The following is a 6,600-nucleotide window of genomic DNA, read 5'->3' as shown; positions in this document are numbered from 1 at the left end:
ACTTAGGACAAGTATGTTTGATGGAGAAGACAAATAGGCAGGGTTAGAGAGAAATAAAAAGAGAAAAAGAAGTGAGAATCAATTAAGAGCATGCATGCTTCCGTATCTGAGGAGGCAGACCAATGTGGAGTGCCCCATCATGCCTTCATCAGCATGCTTCCCTCCACAGCCTCACCTAGACCAGCCCTCCCCCACTCATTTTGAAGTTTCAACTATGAAGGCTTTTTTTTTATTTATTTATGAATTAGAAAGAATAGTTTGAACTTGGTGTGTTAAAGCAAACCTGGGAAAGTTGTAAACTTTTTAGTTCATGATAACCCAGCCACGTACATCTTTGCTAAAATTTTAGAAAAATTCCACGGTGGTGGTAAGCCCATTCAGAAGCTGGGGGAACAAAGAGCTCTGATGCTGAGTTGAAACCGAAGATGAGGTTTGGTTCTCCCATGAGTTAGTCATCCCTCTCTAAGAGTGATTCACAAACATGGGCACAAACAAAACAAAAGCCACACTATTACTAGATACTGTAGGCTTTCTCTTTACATAGTAAGTTCCAGACCAGCCGGTGCAATATAGCAATGCCTTGTCTCAAACACATAAACAGACAAAACAAACTAAACTAAACTAAAACAAAACAATATCCCCCAAATACCATGGGTCTTAACTTTTTTCTCGAATTTTTCTTATCAAGACAAGGATTTCACTTTTTAAAAAGACTTCCAAAATTATTTCCTCGATATGTTTTAGTGATTAAGTTGTTTGATATTCTCAAAATATTCCAAATTTGACCTTCACATTCCCCATAGTTGCTCAGGCTAATTAATTCACAGAGAGCTATGATACAACTCAAGATACTCAAGCTATGTGTGAATACCATAATCATTTGAGTCAGAAAGGTATTTAATCCCATTTTATATGTATCAAAAATGAGAGTGCAGACAACATTAGACATACACAATCATACTAACATTCCAGTTTCAACTTCTAGGCTTCCTGTCCTGTCCTCCAAACTCCTGCCTACACTCATAACTGCACTGGGACTCACCTTATATCCTTTTTACCAAGGTTCCCTGTTTGCTCTGTCAATACATTCAGACTCTGTCACCTATTCTAATTTTAACCCCTGATCTAGATCATTATTATCTTTCTCCTGAGTCATTGCTATAGCTTCCCAATTAATCTCCTTGCTTCTCATTCCAGTTTATTTTAAATACGACTATCCTAAAATTTATCAAATCAAACTCTTGCACAAAATTTCTTGTGGCTTCTCAGTTTACACCGTATAGAAGCAAAAGTCTACATGGGCCTTCAGGAAGGTGCTGTCACTAGCATCTCTGACATTTTGCCAGTGTTCCAGACACATTTTGACCTCAGCCCTGGTACTTGACTCCCTGCTTAAAGTTTCTCCTATAAATCACCTCACAGTCCTTACTTTTCTGCTGACCAAATGCCCCACCTCCCTCCGTGGGCTTCCCTCTATTATTCACCTCAATAACTAGCATACCATCCCTGGTACATGTTTATTATCTGCCTCCTTCACTATTTTATAAGCATTGTGGGGAACATTTTTATTGACTACTAAATCTTTACTGGGCTGGGGATATTGCTCAGTTGGTAAAGTGCTTGCCTAGCATGTGTAAAGCCTCCAATTCAATCCCCAACACTCCATAAGCCAGGTATGGTGCTACACACCTGCAATCACAGAACCTGGGAGGTGGCAGGAAGCAGATCCAAAATTCAAGGTCACCCTTGCCTACATAGCAAGCTCAAGGCTGGCTTAGGATTCATGAGACCCTGTCTAAATCAAGTCAAACCAATCAATCATCCAATCAATATTCCTTGAGTGAAGTTTTTTTTCACTCACAAATTATGAGAGGGAGGAAAAATTCATTTAAGGTTGGCTTGGGGCATCCTTTCTGCCCTGTAGAGGCATCATATGTGACTAAATTCTCCAGGAGGAAAGAACTTTTCCTAAAAATTGGCGGTTATGGGGCTGAGGAGATAGCTTAGTCGGTAAATTTTTTACTGTACAAGCATGAACACCTGAGTTCCAATCCCCAGCACACATATTAAAACCCATGTGCAGTGGTGCTTGCCTGTAATTCCAGTTCTGAAGCAGCACTGGATTCTCTGGATTACAATCACGCACTGCCATACCCAGCTTTTGATGTGAGTGTTGGAGATTCAACTCAGGTCCTCATGCCTGTAACCCCAGGGCTAGGAGGCAGACAAGAGATTGCTTGGACACTCTAGGATCAGGTCTGACATATAAACAGATGGATGGATGGATGGATGGATGGATGGATGGATGGATGGATGGATAGATAGATAGATAGATAGATAGATAGATAGATAGATAGATAGATAGGTAGGTAGATAGGTAGATAGATAGATAGGTAGAGGAAGATACCTGGACACCTGATAGACATCTGGACAACACACACATACACACATACACATGCACGTACGCACACATTCATGTACACATGAAAACGAGTACATGTACAATTGCAAAATTGGCAGACTTAGAGACAGAGAATGAGGATCATATTCTGTTCCTGGCATTTATGGGCTGGTCACTCAATCCAATAAAAACAGTGCTCAATCGGTCCAGTATAAACAGAACTGTAGTCGCTTTTCCTGGATGGACTCAAGGCTCAAAGGATGGATGGTAGAGTCTATAACTTGTGCAAGTTCATGTGCTGAGTCCATTCTTCCTGTGACTTCAATACCCTACTGACACACCACATGCTTCTTGTCCTCAGTTTCCTTTTCCAGCTCCAACATGCTGCCACAGAGGCAGACTCAATGTAAGGAGGATGCTCTCGAGGCCCGGCTGTGGGAACTGCCATCTGACTAAGCAGAAAGGAAAAAAAAAAAAAAACACGTGGCTTTAGAGATGCAGAGACACAGGCAGAACCGGTATGAGTTGGCATTTTTCTGTGCTGAGAAACAAAAGGACAAGCAAAAGTTCAGAAACTTGCTTACGTTAAGTTGGCTTTCCTGACACAGTTTTGTAATGTATCGGTTTCTTTTCCTGTCAATACGACAGAATGCTCTGACAGAAGCCAAAAGGGATAGACTGTTGATTCTGGTTCACAGTTCAAATTAGAGTCCATCATGGGGTGTGTGTGTGTGTGTGTGTGTGTGTGTGTGTGTGTGTGTGTGTGTGTGTGTATGGAGGTGGGAAGGAGGAAGGGGCCACTACCATAGAAGCTAGAGGGAGCTGATTATGTTGCATCATGAAGCAGAGCACGCTTTTCACTTTGTCCATCTTACACAGGTCTGGATGCCTGCCCAGGGAATGGATTGACTCCTGTTAAGATGGGTTTTTCCACATCAATTAACCCAAAGAAGACAACCCTTTGAAGCCCATCTTTCAGTTGACTCAAAGTCCTGTCGAGCTCACATTAACACCGACCATCACCCCACATGACTTTAAAGTCAGAATAATGAGACCTTTTCCATAATGACAGTCATGTTCCAGATGACTTAAGTAGGGTGTCACAACTGACCTTGAAGTTTCTTTCTCCAGACTCATATTAATAAACCAGAGGTAACACCATCAGGAGACGGTTAAATGTCTAGAATTCCCTGTGAACTTAATAGTTTGAGAGTTTTCTTTCTGATTCATGTTAGTCAAGAAATTAGAAAACTCCCACTTACAAATGTCAAAACATCTCATGTACACCATGTACAATTTTCATGTGTTAGCCTTTACTTATATTTTTAACTAAAATAAATAAATAGATAAATTTGGAACTCAACAAAATGGAGTTCAGTTTTTCTGGGAGCAACCATCCCTTTCTGGTCTAGTTGCAGAGGTGTGTTTGAAGCTATGCTCTTCAAACAACACAGGATTCTGGACATGGTTGCAATGCTATTATGATTCTTATGTGGTCTGGTAGATTCTGGGCTACTGCCCCAGCTCAGAGGAGAAAACAGTTCCCCTCGTTTATATATAGTATCAGGACTTCAGAGTTTACTGTGAGCCAAAACTTTCCTAAACTGCTTTCCCATACAAGGCTCAAAGCTCTTCCCATTACTGGCTTTTGACTGGCTGCCAGCATTTTTGGCAGTGGAAAGTACACAACAGGCTTGAGTCCTGGAGAATAGCTTTTCTCCTGGGTAGAATCATTTGGTTGTTTTTCCTCAGGGGTATTGATTTCCCTTGGATGAGGAGAGGTGTATTCCAGTGCATTCTTAGCCGGGAAAGGACAAGTGTCCAGAGATAGCAAACTAACAACAAAATTAAAAATTATATAAAAAACCGAAAGAAGCAGTCATGAAGCAAATATATAAAGCCAGACTTGAATGAGTTTCCATTCATAATCTTCAAGTTTCGAAGCCTTCACACACACACTGTAGGGAACGTTTCAACCTTGGACAAAAGATGAAGGAAACAAGTGGTTGACAAACTTGGGGCCATGCTGGTTTTGATTTTCAGGGACAGAATGTAGATGCTAACATCACTTAGAAAGTTTTCAATTACTGTATTTTATACTAAAAACATAAGAATAATTTTCTGATACAGCTGTTGGAAGGTGGCATCCATTTCTCTGTAGTGTGTCACGCCATGTTTCCATATTAGACTAGTGTTTAAGGTGATCACGTGAGCAATATATATCCAGCAATGGGCAAACCTTGAACAAACTGTCACTCAAGTGGCACATAATGTGCTGAGCATGAGAAGTAGGTGCAGGGGAAGGAATTAATAAAACCTTGTAATACAGAATTTCAGCAGTCAAGAACACATAAAATAAACCTATTTGCGTGTTTTCAGAGGCAATCTGTGGAAATTTATGAAATGTGTTCTAATGCAGATTGGATATCCCTTATGCAAAATGTTCATGTTTGAGAGCAGAAGTATTTTAGCTACTTACAATTTTAAATTTCTGTATAGCATAGTTATCCTGGAACTAGGACCCAAGTGTAAACACAATTGTTTATGTTTCATATAAATAATATACACAATATATAGATATGTTTTATATTTTTATGCATGTGTGTGTGTACTAAATGGAATTTTATACAATATTTTTATTTTTAACATTTTTATTATTTGTGTGTGTACCTAATGTGTAAGTGATGTGTGTAAGTGTACACGCATGCATGCAAGCATTCAAACTCATGTCATTTGTGTGGATGTTAGAGGGCAACATTTGAGACTTGCTTCTTTCCTTTAATTGGGGCTTCTGAGGGATCAGAATGCAAGTCATCAGGCTTGTGAAGCGAGCTTTTGCCTGCTGAGCCATCTCACCAACATTGGCAAGGTATTTTTAGTGTGCTGCCGTTGTGACTGGGATCCATCACATGAGGTCAAGTGTGGCAGTCTCCCCATGTGGCATTTTGTAGTCACTCTAAATGTTTCTGATTTTTGGAACAGTTCAGATTAAGCATGTTCAATCTATGTATCGTGATTCAGTTTTCACGACGATTTCATGTAATTACAAATGTAACTCTCTGATGCAGTAGAAATAACTGCTAATAGGAGTTGGCCATGTCTTAGTCATCATTGAAACTGAGGCCCATTCCATTTTCCTATTTGTTTGAAAAAAAAAAATCTCATAACCCAAATAAAGTCAGAAAAGGACTTGGGGACAATTTTCCATTATCTGAAGGTGGTTTTCCATCTACCGATATTGCTATCTTCTTTACTTTCACAATATGTACAATTTTACCACCTTTTCGTTCAAATAAAAGCTTTTCTTGATGTCCTTGAATTAATTCCATTACGGTAGACCTCTGCCAATGAAAATAAAATACCAAACATTCTGCACTCAACCTTTCATAAAACCTAAATATTAAAATGACTAGAGAATTATTCTCCTGATAATTATCATCATAGAAATGAGCTAACAGGAATCCAGGTACTGAACACATATTTGAATACTTGGTCCTCAGTTGGTGTTTGGGAGGATTATGTAAAGTGGTAGTTTGAATGAGAATGGCCCCCATAGGCTCAAGTTTGAATACTTGGTCTGTAGTTGATGGAACTGTTTGAGAAGGATTAGGAGGTGTGGTCTTATTGGAGGAGGTATGTCACTGGGGGTAGACTTTGAAGTTTTCAAAATCCCACTCCATTCTTGATGTCTCTCCCTCTCTCTGCCTCATGCTTATGGATCAAGGTATAAACTCCTAGCTACTGCTACAATGCCAAGGCCTGCCTGCCTGCTGCCATGCTCTTCTATCATGATGGTCACAGGCTCATCCTCTGAAATTATAAGCCTCCAATAAACTCCTTTTTTTTTTCTCTAAGTTGCATTGGTCATGGTGTCTTACCAGAGCTATAACTAAGACAGGGAACTTTTAGAAGGTAGAACCTTGCTAGGGTGGGTATGTCACTGAGGATGGGCTTTGAAGGCTTATGATATTGCTCCACTTCCTGTTCCTTCTCTTTGCTTCTTGTTTTCAGATGAAAATGAGATCAGCCAGCTCCCACCTCCTGCCACCCTGCCATCACTTCCCTGCCATGATTGACTCATCCCTCCAGAATCGTAATGTAAAAGCTTTTCTTCCTTAAATTGTATTGCTCCTGGTATTTTATCACAGCCACAGAAAAGTAGTTAGCAGAGCAACTCCTTGGCCTTTGTTCTTGGATCC

This window comes from Peromyscus californicus, unplaced genomic scaffold (assembly GCF_007827085.1).
Source record: "Peromyscus californicus insignis strain IS unplaced genomic scaffold, ASM782708v3 Scaffold_16__1_contigs__length_79575227, whole genome shotgun sequence".
Classification (NCBI taxonomy): domain Eukaryota; kingdom Metazoa; phylum Chordata; class Mammalia; order Rodentia; family Cricetidae; genus Peromyscus; species Peromyscus californicus.
Note: the sequence above shows the minus strand (reverse complement) of the source record.